The sequence below is a fragment of the Corapipo altera genome, unplaced genomic scaffold (genome assembly GCF_003945725.1).
Source record: "Corapipo altera isolate COAL_440 unplaced genomic scaffold, ASM394572v1 59, whole genome shotgun sequence".
In the NCBI taxonomy this organism is placed as follows: domain Eukaryota; kingdom Metazoa; phylum Chordata; class Aves; order Passeriformes; family Pipridae; genus Corapipo; species Corapipo altera.
In genome coordinates this window covers 2,770,666-2,794,410 of record NW_020884917.1, presented here as the reverse complement: position 1 = coordinate 2,794,410, position 23,745 = coordinate 2,770,666, and positions in this window count along the sequence as shown.

Below are 23,745 nucleotides of genomic sequence, written 5' to 3'. Positions count from 1 at the left end.
AATAAATGGCAAAGCTGGGATGTGATCAATGGCAGCAAGACAGCAGGTCTCTACAGCTGACAGTCTGTCTGTTCAAGGAAAGCAACTCTAAAGAAGAGAGAGGACAGTAACTGTGCCCAGCAAGACTGCTTTCAGACATCTTGAGCTATCTCTGTATTTTTAACAAGTCCAGAGTCAGGAAAATTTTATTAGCTTTTAATGGGTCCTCTGGAAACAGGTGTAAGGACAGATGAACACCAAGACCAGCAGAATTGCAGCTGCCTGTCTCACCTTAGAAGCAGGGAGTCGGATCAAACAGAATTACTAAAACCCTCAAGGAGAAGATAAGGAAAATGGAAATATAGAATGTATTGAGTGTAAATGCAGTAAAAGGTGCTACTATCAGGATCAGCCTGTAAGTATGACTCTAACTTCAACATCATGTGCCTAGTGCTACTCTCCAGAGTCAATTGGTCATGATCCAGTGATAGAACATGAAAAGACATCTTAGATGCATTTAAACTTAAGAATAGTAATGCTGGTGACAACAAAGCTGCATTCTGACTGCAGAAATTGCCACAGTAATCATTACACTCATCATAGTCTACTATTTAATGACAACAGAGGTCCTGCATGGTACATGGGAATTCATCAAATCATTTACCTTATATTCATATGGAATACATTTTCCCCTCAGCAATGTAGGCAAAGAAAGTCAGAAAAAGGACCCTGAACTGCTTTAGTTAGTCACAAAGTGGCACTGAAACTTCCCTTGTTGCTCTATTAAGTGCAGGATTCTGTGGCTGCTCAAGTTGTCAAAGGGTAAAAGAGAAGTGTAGAGTTAGCACTGAGAGGGCTCCGCACATGTGAGCAAATGCCGCAGCATCTGAAGGGGCAGCACCTGAACTCCCAGAGGAGGAACACTTCCAGAAAACTTTCCCCCTTCCTGCCTTCAACCATGCTACAGAGAAATCCAGGACAGTGATACAGCGTCAGAGACTGTTCATCCAGGCACACTTGTAAAGGCAAGCATGACAAGCTAACTGGGAAATACACCTGCAGAAAACCACACACCACTCCAGGCTACTGTTTTTTCAAAGCGTTATGCAGTTCCAGCTCTGCATAGGCTGGAGTCACATCACCAACAAGTATAAACCTTTCCACTACAATCTGAGCAGCGCTGCTCATGCTTGCCTCTCACCTTCCCAGAGTTACAGCAGCTGAAAGGGAGGGGCTGCTCTTAAACCCGAGTGAGCTGACTGACTATCAGCACACTGTGCATTTTCTGAAAGACTGACTCTGCTATTGCACTCCTGTTTATTGAGATCATATGGCACTATTCGATTTTAAGAGCAACTACAAGTTTTGTGTTTTCTCTCAGTGTTCTCAGAATTCAAGCCTTTATATGAAACATAAAAACTTTTTTTTTTTTTTTTTTTAAGAAAACAGGCTTTTTACTACATGGTCACCAAGGCTAATACAAAAGTCATCTCCCACAGCTTTTTGTGCACTTACCATTGGTTGACATGCTTCCCTGTCCAAAGCTCTGCAGTCTGCTCTCCTACAACATGTTCTATAAAGCATAGAAGCTGGCTAGGTATTGAACTGCAAAGCATTTTGTCCTTGGAAGCCCAGCACAGCTGTATGAGCACAACTTGCAACTTCAGACTAGCGCAGCTAGAGTAGCACAGCTTTCTCTTTTTGCATGTGAGGAGGTATAACTCTGGTACACAGGGACCACCAGCCACTGCTTGTGGTGGCTTGACCGCACTAGCAAAGCTTGCCATACAAACCCAGATACAGTGCTATCTACAGTGTAAGGTTACAGAATGTACAGAAGACCCAGGCAGTAAGCTAGGGCAGCAGAAAATGGATCCAGCTGTAAGTACACTTACAGCACTTACAGCATAGCTTACAAAAGAACTAACCCCCTCAGTTTGACTTAAACAGAAGCCATAGGGCCCATGGGCAGGTGTGGGTGGTGACCCTATGTGAAATAATATGGTAAGGGCAATTAAGGCTACTAGAATCTTCTGGGTCCTATTAGCAGACTTGCTGATGTCTATTCCTTCTGGGGAACTTCACAATAAACACCAAAGAGAGTTTAAACACATGGAAGTTTGTCTTTAGAAAGCTAGCAATGGCAACACGGTTAGGAATTCTGCAGGCAGGTCCTTCCTGCAATCCATTCAGTAGCTTTCTGAGTTACTTCAAACCCTGTGTAAAACCATTTGGCCCAAAGCTTCTCTGAGATGAGGCTGTTTACTCCGTGCTTTCCACCCATCAATCCTGTGCTCTTCCCACAAGCTCTACTCCACTGACCCTTCAGCTCCAATAGATAATTTTTATTATGATTAGCTCCTTGGGCACACAGATTTGTCGCCTTTCCTATCCCTTTTTCTGTGATCCTCTGAGAAACTTTACCTATAAGCACTTTCCAACTGCATTTCTGGAAAGGTGCTCCTTTGTTGGGCTTTTTTGATTTGGTTTATGCAGGGATTCTGCTCATTGGTCTCTACAAAAATCTTGAACAATCTTTCTCTGTGCCATTTAGAAAAGCTTGACTCATGTCATTTCTGTTAGTTCTGTCCCAGCTGGTTTTTTTCTGTATCGAGAATCCCCAGCCTTTGGCTAAATGCCATGCTTGCAGAAAGAGAAACATTTCCAGGTCTTGTTTCCCTCTGGGCAATGGCTTAGCCTGTACTCCATCACCCACCTGGCTGCCTCAGGCACAGTGACAGGGTGCCTGCCCCCTACTTACAGTTTTACTGTTTACAGTTTTACCGCCAAAGGTTAATGAACACATTGTTGTTCCAGGTCTAGAAAATACATGACTCCTTCAACAGTTTCAGCCCTTTCTCCCTTAAACAATTTCCACAGAAATTCTGAGCCCAATTCCCACCTTGGCAGGTGCTATCCTCTTTCATTTTCCCTTGCCTAAATCTTGGGCCATGATTCTCCAGCATTTTTTCAGACTGTACAGCAGTTCGCTATGCTATAAGCTTCAGAGTACTCTAAAAGGTGTTGTAATCAACTTTTAGAGATTTTCTCTGCGGTAGATGTAAGTAATTAGCTTTTTCTATTCCTCAGCTCCACACGTCAGCCAAAAGTTTTCATTGACATTAAAAAAATGTATTGATTTTCCTCAATACTTTGGAATATAGGCTGCAATATTCATCTCGATATTCAAGGCTCTTGCATGAAGGCTTCTTCTGCCTTCAGGCCAGCAGACTGACTCCAAGGTGAGACTGCTGGTCACAAACCCTCAAGGTTCACTGTGAGTGGTGGCAGCAGTGTCTCAGTTCAGTCTTGAGCCTCCTGGGGTGGTCACAGCACTCCCATAAAGCTGGCATATGCTGAGAATGTCATACTTTGTACAAGGAGGCAAGGCACTGAGATTTTTGGAGGCTGTGAAACACAATGTGTTTTCTGCTGAGGAACAAGAACATTGCCATTGGTGCACTGTGTACTACACAGCTAAATAAAAGTTATCATCTGCAGGCAATTGTTGCTACCAAAACTGATATAGAACTAGTCACAGAGAAGTGCTTGGAGGACTTTTACCCCAGGGAATGACTAGGCCTGGACTACTACTGCTATCCAAATATACCAAACAATTGGGCTTTGAGCTGTACACTAACTACCCTCTCTTTCTTAGATTTTCGTGCATGAATGGGTAACACCAAGACAGTAGGAACAAGACCTTCCTCCTCTAAAATATGAAAGCTACAGTTACAGCTTTCTGTTTAAACCTGCTGCTGTTAAGCTTGGATTTTCTTAAACCTCAACGGCATTTTAGTGAGCTTCACACTGTCCCAGATGGGATGACAAATTTAGTATGACTTCAATCACTATTTTAGGGATGTACATGAAAGTCAGACATAAGAAGACACCAAACTGCTGAGTTCAGCTTAGTCCAGTCAAAAGTCTGGTATGACTGGATATACAAAACGGATTATTATGAACCTAAATAACTACTAATAAAAATAGATGACTGCTTGTGATGATGTTAGTTTAATGTAAAAGGTTACTGCCTTCTTCAGATGGAAATTACTGTCTCCTCAGCAGAAAGTAGCTGATGGTTGGTATGATCTTCCATTCTGCAGACTAATCAAGTTCCCTTGAAAACTTTTCAGGGTTTATTGTACGTTGTAATAGAAAAGGAGCTGTTGTTGTGCCTCAGCTGGGAGGAGGTAACTTCCATTAAGTGTGCAATAACTTGTATATGTGCTTGTCTGAGAGGCCAGGGAAATGGACAGACGTGATGAGTTAAATAAAAGTGATGTGGATTGTTTGCTTTTGGACCAGGAGACTTAAATTCCACTTCTCTTGAGTTTTAGGTACCAAAGTAATTTTTTTTGAATCTGGTCCTTGTTCACAGTTCAGATTTCAGAATCCCACTGGGGAAAGGAGGCAGGTTTGAAAGAAAAGATCTTATGTCCTCTCATTACACTGTGTTATATACAAAGCATCAGATGTATTTCTCTGCAGAAGGTATTAATCTGGCTTACAAATTGTTAAAGTTGCTGAACTGAAAAGGACACTATGTATGTTTTATTTATTACTTCTCACAGGGATTAGTTATCTTCATAAACTTACAAGCTTTGTATATACTAAAGAGCGCGTAAGGTACTTCATTTCATGAGTCTTCTTCACCTTTGTCCCTCCTAATAACTTCTCATTAAGAGACACATTAGATGCCAAAGAATTGAGCTGACTTCTTTTTAGTACTTTCTCCAAAGATTAAGAGAGCTGCATGAATTTGAAGTCATATCTAATGATCACATGTGAGGAGGTGCAAGTAAACTCACCCATGGTTTTAGACAATTAGAAGCCAGGCAAACTTGTTAGACAGCAGTGAGTGGGAGGTAATAGATTCCAAGCTGGTTTGCTTAGTCTCAGCATCACGCTACCCATAACACTGCTACTCCCAAGTGGATGTTTCGAGCAAAAACTGAGCTTTTGTCCATACTGAATACATTGGAACAGCACATAGGAATGTCACAAAAGTGATTGTACAATACAAATATCAGAATTGGTTCAAGACAGGAGAATAATATGAAAGTTCCAATTTATTGCCAAGACACAACTGATAAAGGCAAAACAATATTTATTACATCAAAGAAAAGGGGATACACGGAAAACCATCTGTAAAGTAGAAGGGGCACAGCTAAAGCCATCCTTTCCAGAAAACTAGCCCAGAGTCATAGATAATATTTCTAAACTAAGTGTAGTGCCCAAAAGTTCAGCATTCACATCTGCATCACAGAACTCTCCAGGTTCTTTTGTAGTCACCCTGACATGCCTTCCATGATAGGATATTGGGATTTACAAATTATCCCGTGCTCCTTTGCATCTGTGACTGTGCCATATTCAAGCAGCAAGTGCTTCTTTGATCTTCTTGAGACACAGCCCAGTATGATCTAAATGATGGACCTTACATCCTACAGATCCCTGACTACTCTCTGGACTTGCTGCCTAGTCACATTGCTGCTCATTGTTTCCACCAGTGAGCTACATACAACATGGAATCTGTTAGCACTGCATATCCTCTGAGGGACCATGTGTCTAAACCAGAAGGTGGTGAATTGAGTACCTGGGGACTGCCACACAGGAGCAAGACAAAGGAGGGTGGTAGCTATCCTAGGTAGGAAATGGTTTTCTCCTCATTTGATTCCCCACCCCATCATGAACCATCCTTGTCTTTGTAATCAATGTCTGAGCTAACCACAGGCCAGGGAGGTGGTAAGCGCTCAATTTCTGGAATCACATGCATTGGGGAAGCCTCTAGTGTTCCTAAAGACAAACCTTTTCTTTCATAAAGACATTCCTAGGTAAAGAGGGAGTATCCTCTGCAGGTCTCTCTCCACCTGCTATTCAGACGTACCTCCCTAATCCTGCCTGTGTTGTCTCTGTAAATGGAGTTTGTGGATTTGGGTGCTCTTTTCCTATTTGGCACAGCTATGGTCCAGGAGCAGATCTGAAGTATCACAAAGCCAGTGCTGTTCATTGGCTATCAGTCACACCTCACCTGCAGAGGTGAGGGTGCTATCTCGGGCAGAACTGTCTCACTGCATTGCCCATGGAAGCAAAGCCATAATTCATTCCTGACAGGATGTGGACATGCAACACATGGGAGCAAAACAACACACATGTACACAAAGGAGACAAATAGGTTAAGCAACACAAAGAACCCAAACTTAACTAAAACTATGTATTTGGAGGCCAAACCATACCCTCCCTGAATGATTCCATGAATGTCATTCCTGGTCATCCATTTTGCTTCACCTTTTTCTCTCCTTCTGGCAGAAAAATGCCGCCAGTTACAGCATCAAAGCTGATAACCTTAAATGGTGGTTTCCAAAGGAGGTGTTCTCCTTCTCTCAGGAATGGTTGTTGTGTCTTTTTTTACTTTTCCAAGGAACCACCAAAATTGGCAGAAGAGCTCTTCATGCCTTTAGCAGTAATCACTATGGTCACTCCTTTGTTAGCGTAGTGCCTGATTCTGGAGCCCTTGATTGTGGAAATAGTGCTTCGAAGTCTAGAGCCAGCAACAAATGGAGTCAGCCAGCACCTCGAAGGGATGAGTGTCATAGTCTATCAGGGACAATAGAGAGGAATCACTGCTCTAATTCTGTTGAGCTCTTCACCACTGGGACTTGGACAGCAAATGTCCTTCAGTGAGAAGTGTTAGTTTGCATGGCTCAAGCTGACAGAACTGGATCACAAAGTTTGCTACAGATACAGACAGCCCACATCTCACAGCTCTTGCTCATGCACATTTTGCATTGGAATCCTGCTTTTAAACCTAATTATTAAGTGACCAGTATATCTATATATGGCTGTGTCATGCAGATCTATGTATTGCTACTCTGGTGCCCTTTACATTGTTAGTAATTAGATTCACTTAACAAATGCAGAATTCATGAAATACCCAGGAAGAACTATTTGTGTGGTAGGGAACGATTAAAAGGAAAATTCATTTCACATAAATATTTTTAAATCCTACTTATAGCACCATGAACCTCTCTTTCTTGATATTTAAATTTTACAGTAGAGTACAAGGTAAAGAGTTTCTTTTTATATTCAAAGTTTACAGAAGAACAAATACATATTAATATAGAAGCTGTAATGTATTCTGAGTTAAGCTGTCATAAAATCTAAGGCTTTTCATATCATCACTTTTGAAGGTCAGTGCCACAGAGAAAAAGAAGCATCTGTACTGGATCACCATGAACATTTGTAATACATTGCAATAAATACTGCAATATATTTCATTTTTATATGTTTTTGATGAAGAGGCAAAAGTGCATCTTCAACAGTAACTTTTCAAAAATTGCTCATCTGTTTGGAATGGCTGTAAAAGAGATTGAAGCTAAACATTATTCATAGATACATTACACCTCCTCACTGAGACCACAGCTGAAATGAGAAGAGTTTTCCAATGATATTTCATTTAGAGTATCGATTTTTCTGAGCTTGTCCCACAAAGCTATTGCATACGCATTCCAGGCAAGTATGAGAACATGTAGATTACCCTAGCTGTCTTTTTTTCCTAAGCTGGTTTTAATTCTCCCAACTTTGTTATGAACATTTTTTTCATTTTGTGCTTTAATTCTCTTAGAACTCCTAACAAGGGTGAAGATTGCTCCCTTGTAGAATTTTTGAAATGAAGACTAATATTTATTTTTCAGAGGGTACCTGAATCAATTCAGAAGTGAAGTGTGGAATACTTTCACCTCCCACTGCAAAACCATGAAAAGTAGCAGTTATTTTACTGTGAAACACTTGTCAACAAATTAGGTTGCTGAGTGCAGTAACCTGGAAAAGTCCAACCAAAAGATTATAAACACGGCAGTAGAGTACTCCATCTGGGTAACTTTGATGTGTCAAGAAATCTGACCCTGATTTTTTATTTGCAGCCAATTCTCTGGTACTTAAGCTACAGAATTATTTTAGGGTTGTCTGAGGATTGTATGATCTCTGAAGCTTCCTTATCATCCAGCCAAATGATCTCATCAGGTCACCACAAGACATAGTGACAAAAGGAGCAAGGAGATAGTTTAACCTTGAGGAACAGAAGTCAGTCTGACTCCTGGCACTGTAGTCATCTCCCAGACTGATGGAACTTCCTGGTTAATCTGTGTTCCCACGTGCCTGGGGGCTGCTAGTAAGAGAAAACTGCAGGTTTTCAGCAGTTTCTAAAATGAAAAAGTCCAGGGAAAGAAGGAGTGTTAGTCACTTCAAGTTATGCTTCTGTCTGCAGGGCACCAGGATACAGAGGTCAGTGTGAGCACTGGCAGGCTACCTGGGCATCTTCTGTGTGCTGTTACCCACTGTGGTGCAGCTTAGTACATACAGCCAACAAGGAATAGAGCATTCCCTGATGACTTATGCAATTCCCCTCTCTGCTGCCTTACAAGGGCTTGCACAAAGTTGCCAATTGCAGCTGTGCCTGTGGATTGCATTCCTGGGGGGTGTTTTTTCCCTCCTGATACAGGACATCAGCATATAAATTTTCAACCAGGAAGCAAGTAGCCTTTATGGGGGACCTCTCTCTCATAGCAGCTGCAAGTCTGACAGAACAAGCTGAATGTAATGGTCCTTTTTCTTTTTGGATGAGCAGACCAGAGTCAGTTGAGCCCCTGAAAGAAACACTGGTTTTCCATTCCATAATGACTTATTTATTTCTCTGTACCTTGAATTCTGCAAGAACAGCCTATTAACTACAGAATATCATTGCACATGTTCCAGGAGAAACTACATTAACAATAACATAAAGTAGTTACTATTTTATGAGCTCACAATCCTGTATGATCCCATATTAAAATGTGGCAGGTTGAATATTGGTTATTATATTTCGACCTACCTTAGATGAATAAAATGAAAATATCAAAAAGGCTGGGTTGTTATAGTTCAGTGAAGTACTGAAGTGGTTTCCCAAACATTTCAAATTATGATATGAAGACAACGCATGGACACATCCACCCCAAACAAATAAAAGTTTCTAATAAAACGGTGCATTTATGCATTTTTCTTTGCTCCTCATTTCAGGATTTCCAAAACCAAAGAATCTCATATCATGAATATAAAGATAGTGACCAAGATCTGCAAGTACTTCAAATTTTGGGTGCTTGTATCACCATTAGAACATTTGCTGAGATTTTTTTTTAAAATCCACTGGAAAAATGGTTTTGTGAAAAAAAAAAATTGCTGTGGAAACATTGCAGGATGTTCTTGCTTGCCAAAACTGGATGGAAAAGAGTGTCAAAATAGCCAACTGGCCCAAAATTTACCTTTTGCAGCTAGCATATTATTTGTAATGAATACAACCAAGATTTTAGCCCTGCTCATTTTAAGGCTGAGCCTACTGCATTGAAGGTATGTCACCCACCAAATTAATATCTTGCCTTCTGTGGTTTTCCATAAAAACTTTGAAAGGCCTAGGATTGATCTCATGTAAAAATTGAAAAAGCTTTTCAATGCAATAAAAATATGAAAAGTCTTTCACTCCATATATTGTTTTCAATTTTAGGGGGGAAAAAAAAGGAAAATAAATAAATAAAAAAAGTAAATTCAAACTCTGAGATAGCTACCCTAACAAAAGGAGTTCCTAAGTTACCATTCAGTAATAAGAACTTAACTAAGAGCAATTTTTCTGGTTTTTTTCATTGAAGTTTTGCTTGAAATTGCATAGAAAGTGTAAGCCTAAGTGGAGACAATAAACAGGTAAATATTGAGTAAATTTATTTCAAAGTTTGTATCTTTTCCCACAAATAGCAGCAATAAAGCTTTCAGCAGGGTAAAACTCTCAAGAAACATTCCCTGAAACTATGGCCAAATGGGTCTATTTTTCACTCAAAATGTGTACCTTGTGGGGGCCATAAACTGCCACAGGGTCACATTTAACTGGGGAACCAAGCTAAATAAAATAAAACCCAAGCAGGTGACTTAGTCTCCAAACTTCACCACCTCCCTACCCTAACATGAATCTTAATGGCCTGAAAACTGAGTTGCTTTTGCTTTATAAATAAATAAATCACTTGATTTGACACTCGGTGAATTTAGCTGGAGGCAAAATGAGATCTTTTTAATGCTTTTAGTTCTTGTGCTGTTTCTGACAGAAGCCCAAAATCTATCAATAACGGAGTTTAAGAGAGACACTCTCTTCTTAGATCTATAAAGAACAAATAGGTAGACCATAACTCGAACTCAAAAAATTAAAGAAAACATTTGAACCCATGCAGATGTTAGGTGGGAGCTTTTAATCTGTTAATGTCTATTGACACATTCTCACTGTTGTTACACAGCTTCTGGATGGTTTTGTCACTCATGTCACTAAGACAGATATTTTTTCTATGTAGTTTTTTCTATACAGTGACCACAGATGACTAATGACTTTTGGATTAGATTTATTAATGTTTTGCACTTGTTTCTGTTACTATGTGTGTTTGGACAAAGGAAACAGAGTACCCTCAGGTTTTGTGTTTGTTTGCTTGTTTTTCTCCTTTCATCTTGACAGCCAGTATTGAAAAAATAAATAAATAAGGGTTTTTTTCAAGATCAAGAAAACGGCTCCTGCAGTGCCTTAAGAAATTATATTCAATACATCATTTATCCAGTTTTACTGAGCACATATTTTCAAAGCTTATGGTGCAAATTTAATGCAACATTTCAATACAAGATTTAGAAAAACATAAAATGCTGGAGTCACAATTTTCTACCTGTCTACACATCTATTAGGGTCATAATTATTTAATTAAGCTGACCTGCTTCAAAGTGGCAAATTCTTTTATTCTGAAAAGTCTTTGACTAGCAAAGACTTTTAAGCTCTTACAGCTTAAAATCAGTATCTGAAATGATCACAAATAATCAAACCCTTGTTCTGTTTTAAGAAACTATAATGGTCTCGTCCCTTCACATTGTTCCAAAATAAAAAAAAAAAATAAATTGCAAAACATAGAAAACTCAACATCATTTCCAACTAATGGACATTGTTGGTATAACATGTTGTGCTCCTCGTCTAAATAGGTTTATTGTAATCGTTACACAGCACTAGCACCATTATCAGCACAACCTGAATGCTGATGTTTCTGCAGAGGTTGCTAACTAAGGAGACATTAAAATATACCAGGAGAAGTGCAGCCATTTCTTTGTCTTTCTTACAGAATATTGCAATTCCATTTTCACATCATCCTGAAGATTTTTCTCAGATGGAGCCCTCAATAAAAGTTGTAATTACCTTTCAGGAGAACTCAAGAACCACTGACAGGCCCAAAAGAGTAGTTTTTGCTGAAAAGTGGATGGAGAACAGAAAGAAAGTAGATCATACCAGACGATACTTTTCTTTGAGAAGATACTTGTTTTCTGCAGACAAGTGAAATATGTTAGATCCAATTTGTCTGAACTACAGTAAGGCATTCACAGGAATTCTAAAGTAAAGAAATTGGGAATTAGGAAACTGTTTGTAAGATGGCTTGGAAATTTTAAGGGAGAAGTGTGACACTGGAGTAAATAAGGAACTTTCAAAGTAGAGGGATGCTGCTGGGAGAACATCTCTGATCTTTGAACATGCTGCATTTAAGCTTTTCCTTAATGAACCTTAAGCAAGGAAAACACTTCTAACTCTAATAACGAAATATCCATAGGTTGCAGACCTGAAAGACACCACCAGAAAGGAGAAAGGGATGCAGAGAGAGTTTGGAAGAACAAGAGGCACCAATCTGACTAAAGAAACAGCTAATATTTATCAGACAAAGTCACCCTAATGAGGATAGAGTGCATGAATGCTTCCCTACAAAACCCTGTCAAGAGTTTATCTAGAATTCAAAACACAACTCTAATCACAAAGGCTCAAGAGAAGTGAATTCCAAAGGAAGAGCTACACAGTTTGGCCACCAGGATGGGAGGGGAAATAAAGTACCTGTACTGCAGAGTGAGAACTGAGGTGTCTGCCTTGTTGAGGGAACAAAAATCTGCACTAAAAAAAAATACACTTTGAGTTCTCGGGTTTTGAAAATTTGGGCTATTCACTGTTTCTTTCTCAGATGGATGTGAATTGCCTTTTTTCCTCCAGGGTAGTCCTATCTTACTCTCTGAAAGGATATCTTAAAAATAATAATTAAAAAAAAATCAATCAACTTGTCCCTATGATTTTGTGAAGCACAAGCAAGAACATCTTTCTACCTAGTTAGTACTTCAGTGAGCACTTCAATAAGGCTGATCTGCAAAGCCCATTTTCCTGAGAACATATGCCTTCACAGTGTAGAACCTCACAGTACAGACTTACTACAAGCAGAATGCATTAAAATAATACTCATAAATATTTCATATGCTCCTTAATCAATGTTTTTCCTTCCTTTTCAAATCCAAGCAATGTCACTTCATTGCAACTTGCTGTCCAACAATGTTGTGACATAAATCTTCATTAATTGATTCCTTATTACAGTAGTAACACCTTAAAGTGTTAATCTATTTAATTCCTAAACTTGGAAAGAGTAAGGTTTCTTTAAAAGTTTTCTTATTCCTTAAATTTCTAAGTTATCTGTTGTAGTGGGTTGACCCTGACCAGATGCCAGGTACCCACTAAAGCCGCTCTCTCACTCTCCCTCTGCAACTGGACAGAGGAGAGAGTAAAAAAACCAGCTCAGGATTCATGGGTAGAGATAAGAGCTGGGAGAGATCAGTGACTGATTACCTCCACTGTCAAAACAGACTCAAAGTGAGGATAGTACTTAAATTTATCACTAACAGGAAAAGAGCCAAAGAGTGAGAAATAAAACAGTCTTAAAAACACTTTCCCCCAACCCCTCCTTCCTTCCACGTTCTCCCTTCTCCCCCCAAGCGGTGCAGGGGGACAGGGAATGGAGGTTCCGGTCAGTTGTTTTTCTTCCGCTGCTCAGGAAGAGAAGTCCTTCCCTGCTCCTGTGGGGTCTCTCCCATGGGAGACAGTCCTTGACAGACCTCTCCAGCGTCAGTCCATCCCTCTGGCAGCAGCTCTTCCCAAACTGCTGTGCCATGGGTCACTCCTCCATGGGGTGCAGTTCTTCACAAATGAGCTGTACTGATGTGGGTCCCTCACATGGGCCATAAGTCTTACCTGGGAAAAACCTGCTCCAGCTTGGGCTTCCCTCTTCACAGGCCGCAGGTCTCTGGCCAGACCCTGTTCCATCCTGGGCCTCCCATGGGGTCACAGCCTCCTTCATGCATCCACCTGCTCCAGCGTTGGCTCCTCCACGGGCGGCAGGAGGGTCTCTACACCCCGATGATCCTCCATGGGCTGCAGGGGTGTAGCTGCCCCACCATGGTCTGCACCATGGGCTGCAGGGGCCTCAGAGCCTGGAGAACCTCCTGCCCCTCCTTCTGCACTGACCTTGGTGTCTACGTTGTTATACCCATGTTCTCACTCCGCTCTTCCCTGGCTGGAATTTCTCCTGTGCAACAATCTTCTATTCTTAAATATGTTATCACAGAGGGGTTACTATCACTCCTAATTGGCTGGGCCTTGGCCAGTGGAAGGAAATCGATCCTGGAGCTGGCTGGCATTGGCTCCACAGGACAGGGGAAGCTTCTAGCAGCTTCCAACAAAAGCCACCCCTGTAGCCTCTTCCACTACCAAAACCCAGCCACAGAAATCCACTACATCTGTAATGAAATTTTTTTCCCACCGTTGGAGTCCAACCACTTTGACAACATATATCCAATAAAATTTTTAACTTCATTTGCTGTAAAATTTACCTAGTAATTTATCTGAAAAACAAAATCAATCACTTTCGTCTCTCACTTTAATAAGCTGTATGTTTAAAGATGTTTATACATGTACATGTTCAAATACAACAAAATATAGAGGAGAACAGGGTTATTTTACTTAAAGAAATACTTTTCCCATCTCCTGTTCCTATTTCTCTCTCTCAATGCGTATGTGAACTTTTTCCTCTATCTCATTTCTTGCCTTTAATCCATGAGGTTGCAGACAGTTTCCACAAAGAGTCATGAATGGTTTTCCTGATATTTCTTGTACTGACTGTATGTTGAAAAATATCCTTCCTTTGTGTCTACAAGAGACAGGCTTCCAAAGCAGCCTCATGGATTACCAAATGACAATGATACATGGCAAAAATTCCCCAAGATTAATTATAGATTGAAGGAAATGAAGAGAGAAAAATAGAAGTCATAAAATCCACAGAATGCTTTTGAAAGAATCAATGGAATAAATACACCTGCTTGAGAGACAACTCTATGCATCATCTCACCTTCCAGTAGAATGCAAAGCTGTTTTCAGCCCCATCTTGAAATTTCTTGACAAGTTAACAAGGAGCTCTGTTAAATGAGATCCTATTATACAAGATAAAGACCTAAACAAGATTTGGTTTTAAGCGATTCACTATCCATCATCTCACTATTCAAGATTCAGCTTTTGGAAACATCAGAAGTAACATCATAAAAAGGAAAATTCTCAGCTCCTGTCTTGCTCTTCTCATTACTACTTCTTAATGTGGCTTGCAGTCTGTCAACCAAGTGCAACATATGCAGGCACATATAACAACAACAACTAACTGAATGCTGAATTATCCATTCCTTTTGACCAGTCTAGTCTCTCAAAATATCTATTCCCAAAGTGTGGAGGAAGATCAAATGGCCTCTGATGGGCTTAGTTTTAGGTCATCTGGATCTGCAGCCCATTTTAACTGATTGCAGGCTGGCATCAAACATCAAATCAAACTGCTAAACAAAAGACATGTAGGAAAGACAACATATAATAATGGAGACCTTGGAAAATGCATCATAATTTATTAGGTCACAGAGTCATGCAACACTCTTAAAGAAAGAAAGGATGTTATAACAGAAGGTATTAAATTATTCCTTACAGGACTTTATGTTGTTATACACTTTTTGTATGACCACAACAAGTGATTTACCTCTCTGTACCCCTTCTGTAAAACAGGAATAAAAACACATTCTCTTCTTTACCTTTTGTCTTTCTTCCCTGGAGTGTGAGCTAGTAGGGTATGAATTCTCTCCTTTGAGTATATATAGAGTTCTACACAACAAGACTTTTTTGCACTGTGCCATCTGAATAAAATACGTGATAATATTTAATGAACACTGATGTTTTCAGAGTACCCTTGCTACTTTGAAAAGGCTTCTGTAACATCCTAATTTCTAAGGAATAGCAGGATCCTAGTCATTCTAACATTTCAAACTATTCCTGGAGAGAATGTGCAAGGTCAAAGTTTATGAAAAAATGTCTCCAGGTCTTCATACACTTATTGTAGAATCATAGAATGGTTTGGGTTAGAAGGGACCTTAAAGTTCCAACCTCCCTGCCATGAGTGGGGACACCTTCCAGTGACACCTACTATGTCAGCCTCATTCCTGACAGGTGTTTGCATAACCTCTCCTTAAGATTTCTAGCCATGGAGTCTCCACAGCACCCTTTCATTTTCTGTTGGCTCAGCCATGAATGCGATTACCAACCTGACACTTGGCTGTGTGGTTGCAGATTGCCCCAAATATCAGTATTCCTTTCTTCTTCTCTAGGGATATGTTCAAAGTTGTATACAAGACAAATCCTGCATTAACTACCTCTTCTTGCTGCTTATATAGCTGGGATTCTCTGACAACCATCTGTTGTAAGAAGACCTTTTGTATCCTTCCTCTGGTCTCCTGAAGGAATCCCTGGAACTCTTCCCCTCTTCAACTGCTGCAGTACTATGTTTTGTTTTGCCAACTTCTTTATAGCTGCTTCTGTTTCTATACTTATAGTTTTAGAATTCACCTCTTATTCCTTCAGTTTCTTTCTGAAGAGGAATTATCTCCAGCTGCTCCTCTATGTTCTATAACAACCTCATTGGAACAATTTTACTGAAGATCACATTTGCTGTTTGCTCATGTTTGTCCGTCATGTATGTTGTCTCACAGATGTACAGGCTGTATGATAGTTTCTATTCCCCAAGTACACTTTTTGTTTTATATTTGTCTTTTTCTAACTTACCTCTAAGTTAAAAGAAGAGGTTATACAATGAAGATGTCTGGCTCTAAGTTTTCTGTCAAACCACATTTCAGCTCGTGACAGATCAAATTTAAAGGATGTTACCCTGAAATTCAGAAATGCTAAATAAGAATCTGATTTTTTCCTAGCTTTTTAAAGCATTTTGCTGTCATTTTCTACAGCACTAAACCCACTGACCTTGGACACTCTGGACCTGTGGTAAAATATCTATGATCTTATTCTTCTGAAAACCATTTAATCTCTTAATAATTGAATGTGGTCTTTTACCTGTCATAACAACATTTATTATGTCCCATTTAGTAAGCACTTAAATTTCACATCCAAAAGCCTTAGTTTTCTACTGATACTACTTCTAGATAACAAAAATAGTTATTCAGAAGCTCATTACTCCTATTTTATGAAAAAACCGATTTGGTACAGGTTGGGTTGCTTTTTTTAACCTTCTTTCATACACTAGGAATTATTCTCTTGCACTGTTCTTCAAACATTCCCTATTCTACTACAAATAACTTTGTTCCAAAGCCTTTGTTGCTGCTAGCGCACAAGTTTGTGTACCAGGGTTTACTTTGCAAATGATAAAGATTTCACTAGTATTTAAACTGATGTTCCCTTTCTCACACATAATTCTTTGGATAAATTTCACAATGGTGAAAGTCTTCCTTCTACTTGTTGTCCAAAGCTTCATCATTAACTTAGTTTTAGATGCAGTCATTCTTTACTGGCTGTTCTAGAAGATGGTTTTTCTTCTTCCAAATATAGTCTGTCTAAACTCCAGACACTGCTTGAATCTCCCTTTTTTTCCTTATCCTGCACAAGTTTTCATCCTGTTTATTCTGAGCAAAACTCAGTTCATTATTTAGGCTTTTCTTTGAGAGTTTGATCTTATTCCACTTCTGTATGCTCATGGGAGTTGTAAGACTTACTTATCCAGTGCATTAACATTTCTTGTTCTCTCCCCTCAAAACATATGGCCTGTTGTGCCTTCCTTAGCTTGCCAAATCTGCATTTCTTTTTTATGTACTAAAAAAGTCTTTCTGAGAATCCTTTTCTCCTGTTGGGGCCCTTGATTTCTGTTGTAATTCAATCTCAAATTGGAAATTGCTCAAGATGCTTGGTCTTGAATATTTGACATCTGTTTCAAAAATTGTTTGTTTTTTTTTTTTTTTTTTCTGGTTAACAATGTCAGATATCTTTCAGAAGTTTCTTTCTTTCTTAGGATGGTATATGCTTTATCTCTCCTTGGAACATTTCAGTACCTACTCAGCTCCTGTTATCCTACTCAAGTTATCTACTGCCTACTGGACAGCCCCTGCTGCTCTGGCTCACCTGACATGTTTCAGTTAGAACACAAGAATTTAGCACTTGGTAGTAGTCAAAGAGAATGCTAAGTCCAGAAGTCTATAAATATGAGGTCTCCCTAATTAAATAAGACAGAAACCACCTTATAGATGAATAAACCTATTGTGAGGAAGGTACAGTGTGTACCACTATCCAACAAGTTAAGCCAATATTAGCAGTAATCTCCTGTATGATATTCAGCTTGAAGTGATCTATAAGAGGGCCAGGATAATAAATTAAGGCAAAAGTAAGGACCATACACTAAATGCTAAATTTCTTTCAATTTTAATAAGCTGCAGTTACATAAAATTTTAAACTGGATTTTAACAGACATTTACAGTTCATTCTGTAAACTGCAATTTTAGCACATTACCTTTAAACTGCATAACTAAAATAGTACATAAAGCAGAAAAGATATTTATTTGCAAAAGAACTATTATTTACTGTAATGCATAATCAAGGTTATTGTCTCTAAAAATCATTAAGTACTCATCACCAAATTTTAAACACTTTAAATAGAGACCTGTAAAGAGCTCATGTATATTTAAATGTCTGTGTTTTCACATATCTATTAAATACTAGCTAAATTGAGATAAAAGCATTTAGCTTCCACTTGTGAGCAGGGTTAGAAATAGCAATTAAAAGAAGAATTAAATCTTAGTGGAAAGAAAAATAAAAAATTGATAGGACTGATGCAAAGGACTGCAAAAACAAGCATGTATTTTCAGAAGACAATTTCTGGAAGCTTTCTCCTGGGTTTTCAAGCTATTTCTAGTTAAAACCTTTGCCTTCAGCCAGCCTGCAGCCAGAACTTGAATGACTAGAAAATAACACAGGTCAGATTGTCAGTTGTGTATTCCATTCATGTAAAATTCTGAGTACATACCAAGTTGCTATACACAGCTGGAATCCTTGTTTGCAAGAACCAAACGGACAGTTTTTCTAAAGGAGTTTAGCAGGAAAATAAAATGTCATAGCCTTCATGTTACTTGTTTGTTCCCTGCTTGAGACCTCTCTCTTACTTGCACCTCCTATTCTTTTAAGTTTCTGTGTTGAACAGAATCTGGATCACAGTCTGTGAATTGTGTCAGGTCTTTTGTCTTTCTCTTCAAGGTGAATCAAGCTCCATCCAAATTGCTCACTGAAACAATCTAGGCCTGTCTATTAATCTGCTTCAAATACTCAGCCTGGAAACAGCTCTGAGGAAAGTGATCTGTTAATGGTATTGATCCTCATTTGGCCTTTTATATCATGGGTGTTTTCCTCAGATGGGTGCTGCTTGCTCCACAGTTTTTGTTAGCTCAAAATCCCTCATGCCAGCATCAGACTTGGGGATGGAGGTTCCATAACATTTGTATTTTGTGATCAGATCCATCCCTTGTTCTGAGAGAAATGTGTTTGGATTTAAGTAACTTTTTCTTCTTCTATAAAATCCCCATTAAAACAACAATTAATGTCAACTTTTCCTCCTACTTGCCCACCTGAGGAACTCTCCAGGGATTGCTCTGATTTACTCAACCTGTTAATTCCTCCTAAAATATCTAAACTAGTTAAAACATTTCAGATTATTTCCTTTTTTTTTTTACTACTAAACATTTCCAAAGGGCATGAGCCAGGTTTTGTTTTACTTTGGGTCATATTAAAAGTCTATATATTGTAATTTGAATGAAGATAAGGCACAATTGTTTCAATTCGAGTTAGAGGAACAATTACTCATGCAAAATATTATTTAGAGTAAACAATGGTCTGACCACCTAGGCTTTGGATTTTAGTAGTTATTGAAATCTTGCTTATTCTCCCATCCTCCTCATCAAACACTGATTATGCATTTCACATTTTATATTTTACTTATCTGATAGTTTTTTTGCTTGTAGACAGAAGTAACATAAGTCTATCACTTGTTAGAGCAAAAAGCATGATATTATGTGCAGAAAAGGTTACAAACCTTGCTTTTTTGCAAGTCTTCCAAGTATCAATCTGATCAAGGAGCTCAGAGGAGATGGATCTTTCACTCTGTTACCATATTTCATTTTAAATAAACTACTAGACATACATAATTCACAAGAAATGAATGGGTTTCTTAACTCTGATTGTAGTATGAGAGACTTTTCTATTTTATGACGATAATAAAAAAAGGTAATATATACTAAACAACATTCTCATTATTTCTACCAAATTATTTTCTTCCCATACCCCATGGGAAAGGGGTGATTTTCTATTCTATTTTATTTCAATCACAGCACAAGTTCAAATATTCATTTTTGCATACATTTTGAACCTGATGTGTAAGTTTGACACTTTGAGCTGCGAATGATACAGCATCTGTCAAGCAGGAATCTATTTCTAATGTGGTTTTTTTTTTTTACTACTTCACAATGTGAAAAGCAACAACCACTCTATAGTTTAATTATGCGTTAGCACCATAATGTACATGTAGAAATAAAATAATAAAGATGTAATTGATTTCATGTTTTAGTGAATATATCACCAATTAAAAAACCCCTAGTAACTGTTTATTTGTCCATTCTGTTATTTTCCATATAAAGCTTATAATTCAATGCTTTAACAACATGCAGAGAAAATAGCTCAGCTTTTTAAAAAATCATGTTGTATAATTATGCGTCTTGACATTGTAATCTTTAATGAAAAATAGACCTTTGTAAATGTTTTGTGCATGAATGTCTTATATTATTTGAGGCATGGCCTTGTCATTTGCAGTGCTGTAAAAACCGTTGGTTTGCTGTTCTTACCTTCTACTGTAGCAAGCTGCCTTTTTGAGGCCCAGTTTAGTTTTAGTGTTAGTAGAAGAGCATATCAGCAATACAGCTGTCTGGAACAAAAGGAGGAAGAAAAGCTTGAAAACACTTGTTCTAGTTTGAAAGTGGTAATTCACATATAATTTTAAAACAGTTCTCATGAAGAATGAAGTGAATTTCTATCCAAATATTTTTTTCTCACAAAACCCAAAGATGGTTTTACTCAGCTCTGACAGATACCCAGTAAAACCAACAGTGTCACCCTTTCCTTAATCGGGTCTCAGAAGGGACAGATTATTTTTCCCTTAGAAACATATCTAACAGCTTTTTCCAAAACAGTTGCCATTCAAAATCTCTAATTCTTAATCTTATATTAGTCCCAACAGGACATTTTGCAATTCACACAGAGCAAATACACATACAGCTTACTTCTGTCATTTAACCAAACCAGCTTCATTGAATTCAGTGGAGAAAATAAAATCAAGCTCATTTTATACATACATAAATATAAAAATATAAATATATGTATCTTCACATTATAGATATATATTTCTTTAAAAAAAACAACAAGAAGCCAAAAAAAACCCACCTCTAAATCTAGTTGGGCATTTCTGTTCTTTTTTTTTTTTTTTTAAACTATAAAGAAGAGAGAAATCTGATATCAGTTACATTTTATATCACAGTGAAAATGTTTGCAGGAGTATAAAAGTGTGTGATAAGAGACGTTAAAACATAATAGCACAGTAGGACAACTTATCCCAATTGCTTCACAGTGGGACTATTGTCATTCAAGCACAAGTACTAAGTTAAAGGGCAATAAATAGTATATTAGGTCCATTACTAAAGGCACTTTAGATACAGTAATATCTACTGGAATTACTTGTGTTGTTATTAAAATAGATGATATTTTGGTAACAGTGTGTGAAGCGGGAACATGAACAGTTTATTTCTGAATGAGCCATTATTCCACATCTTTTACTCCTTAGGATTTCAGAGGAGTGGGCAAATAAACAACATGGCAGAGAGAACTTTGTCTGCAGAACCAGAGATTAGGAATCACAGAGGCTCCGCAATAATCATTACAAAATGAAATCAGACCCCGGGATACACCAGTTGCAGCTGGAGGGCAGGTGTAAAAGAGAGAGGGGAAATAAACACCAAGAGAGACAAAGAGGGAGAGAGGTGGAACAGAGGAACCCTAACACCTTTTGCAAAAGAAATTATTAACTTTTAGATGTGCTGAAGATCCTTCAGTTCAGTGTCTGCTGGGAAATGCAAACCTTGATGATGGCACAGTAGTCATTAATGGTTTTGATAAGTGTATGCAAGATTATATTTAATTTTAAAATGTATGAGAGGTGACATATACACATGGGAGGTCAAGCCTATCTGCAACTCCCGAGCAGGAAGAAGAGGATTCTTAATATAGAAAGAAACTGGCTGAACCTGGTGCTGTCTTTTCTGTACAAATCTCTTGGGTTTTGGCCATATTTGTGACCACAACGGCACACAGATATTCTTTATCACTCTCCTTTCAAAAGCAGTAAGAGAAACAAACCCAAATGCTAGATCCTAGCCTTTGGGCTTGCCAGCATCACAGAGGGAGTAGAGAGAAAGCTTCTATTAGTGAAGAAGTCAAAAACTTGCAGTTAGCTGAACTTAAAAAATTTTTTACCAGTAAACTGTGGCTATAATACTATGCATGGATCACAACTTATATTTTCATTTGTCTATCTGCTAAAGATTGATGAGACTTGTCATCAGTAAGGAAGAAATATTGTTGTGATTCTGGGTAAGTGTACAGCATATCTTAAGATTTCCTGAGAAATTTATTGTTTCTCAACATTTGAGGTTATAAATTTAATCCAAGAAATAGGCCACAGAATATGCTAAAATCTCAAGCTGTAGGATAAGAAAAAGAAATGGCAATTTGTTTAATAGCCTAGAACGACTGGTCAAGAATAACTGAAAACTGTGTATTTGATTTTTTATAAAAAAAGTTGACAATACAAAATAGTCAAGAAATCTTTGAAAATATACTAAGACTTATCTTGTGCTTAGAAAAGTACCTTTAAGACTGAGTATAAGCTACATAAATTTTGTAACAAAATAGAGGCACAGCTACCTTATTTTTGCAAGAGCCACAAAATTTACTGTCTCTTACCCAGACTTGTCATCACAGATATCCCTCATTCCCCATCTCCACATTGTCACCATCTTTGGGGCACCTAGAAAACAAGAAGGCAAGGGTTTGTGATGTCTCTTCCTTGCAGCGAGGCACATGTTGTCACCAGCATCTGAGAAGCCTGTCAATGATTATCAGGAATAGGAAGGCAAATCTAGATCCAGCAGAAAAAGAGAGACTGGGCCCCTAAACTGTGGTGTGAGTAACACTCAGCATAGCTGTGCAAGGACAAAGGGATGTTTTAGCAACACTGCTAAGAATGACAGCAGGTACTATGAAACAACATGTGGAGCTGGCTGATACTCTCAGTCTAGAAGGGAAGCCAGCATAAGCACTCACCTCTAAAGTTGCAGTCATGTAGAAATTATGGAGGTAGTAAGCAGTAGAAAACAACAATAAGCACTTTCAACAGTAAAATTACTTCATTGAAGTGGTTTTTATTTGTGAGTACAGACTGGCTTTTTGAGGTCTTTACAACTCATCCTATGACAAAAAAACAGAAGGAGCATTCCTTCCTTCTTGGTTTGAACAATATTTTGCTCCTGTGTTTTATTCTCACAGTAAACATCTACTTAATCCAATCAGCCTTGGCTGATTAAAGCTATTTCTATAGGGCAAAAATTTTCAAAAACCTAAAAATAACCTTCACCTGACACTTTCAGGCACAGTGTAGTGTGTCTTAAAACACACTTCTGTTTTGAAGATGGTTATTCAGCATCTGATGAATCTATTATTAAACTATAACTGTCTGCTATATAAAAACATATATGCTTTAACCAGTTATGTCTCTAATACAAGTATATGAAAAGCTCCAAATTTGTGAAATTAAATTTGTAACTTTTTATAATAGGTTAAAAACAGTATGACTTTACTCTTTTCACAGGCTAAAATATATGAGCTGGACATAATAGAAAGAGACTCTGAAAAGACTGGGAAAACCCCCAAAAATAAACAAACAGTAAGAGTAAAATTCCTAATATCTGGAGAAATTTCATCTTTATATATGATGTCAGGGACATCAGACATCAAATAGCATTGATCAGCAATGGGTATTGCTTGACGTTATGAAATTACTTTAATTATCCAAAATATTAGGAACTGTAACCAGTACAGCTATGACAGAGTCCACAGTCTTGCTTTATTCCCTGTCTCTAAACTGAAGTCTTAAAAAGGCCATGGACAGAAAGTTCAGAGGCTCAGCTCACATGCCGAATAGCAAGCAGTATGGGGAAAAAACATGCTCTTAACATTTCCTAAAAAAAGAGAAAACAAACTTCAAGGGTGAATTTTCAGTAGTCTGAGACCAGGTCACTGAGGGTTTCTTGATCAGAGCGTAAAGGCAGAATCACAGAAAGAATCATTAAGTAGTTTGGGTTGGAAGGGACCTTAAAGATCTTCTAGTTTCAACCTCACTGCCATGGGCAGGGACACCTTTCTCTAGACCAGGTTGCTCAAAATCTAATCCAACCTGGCCT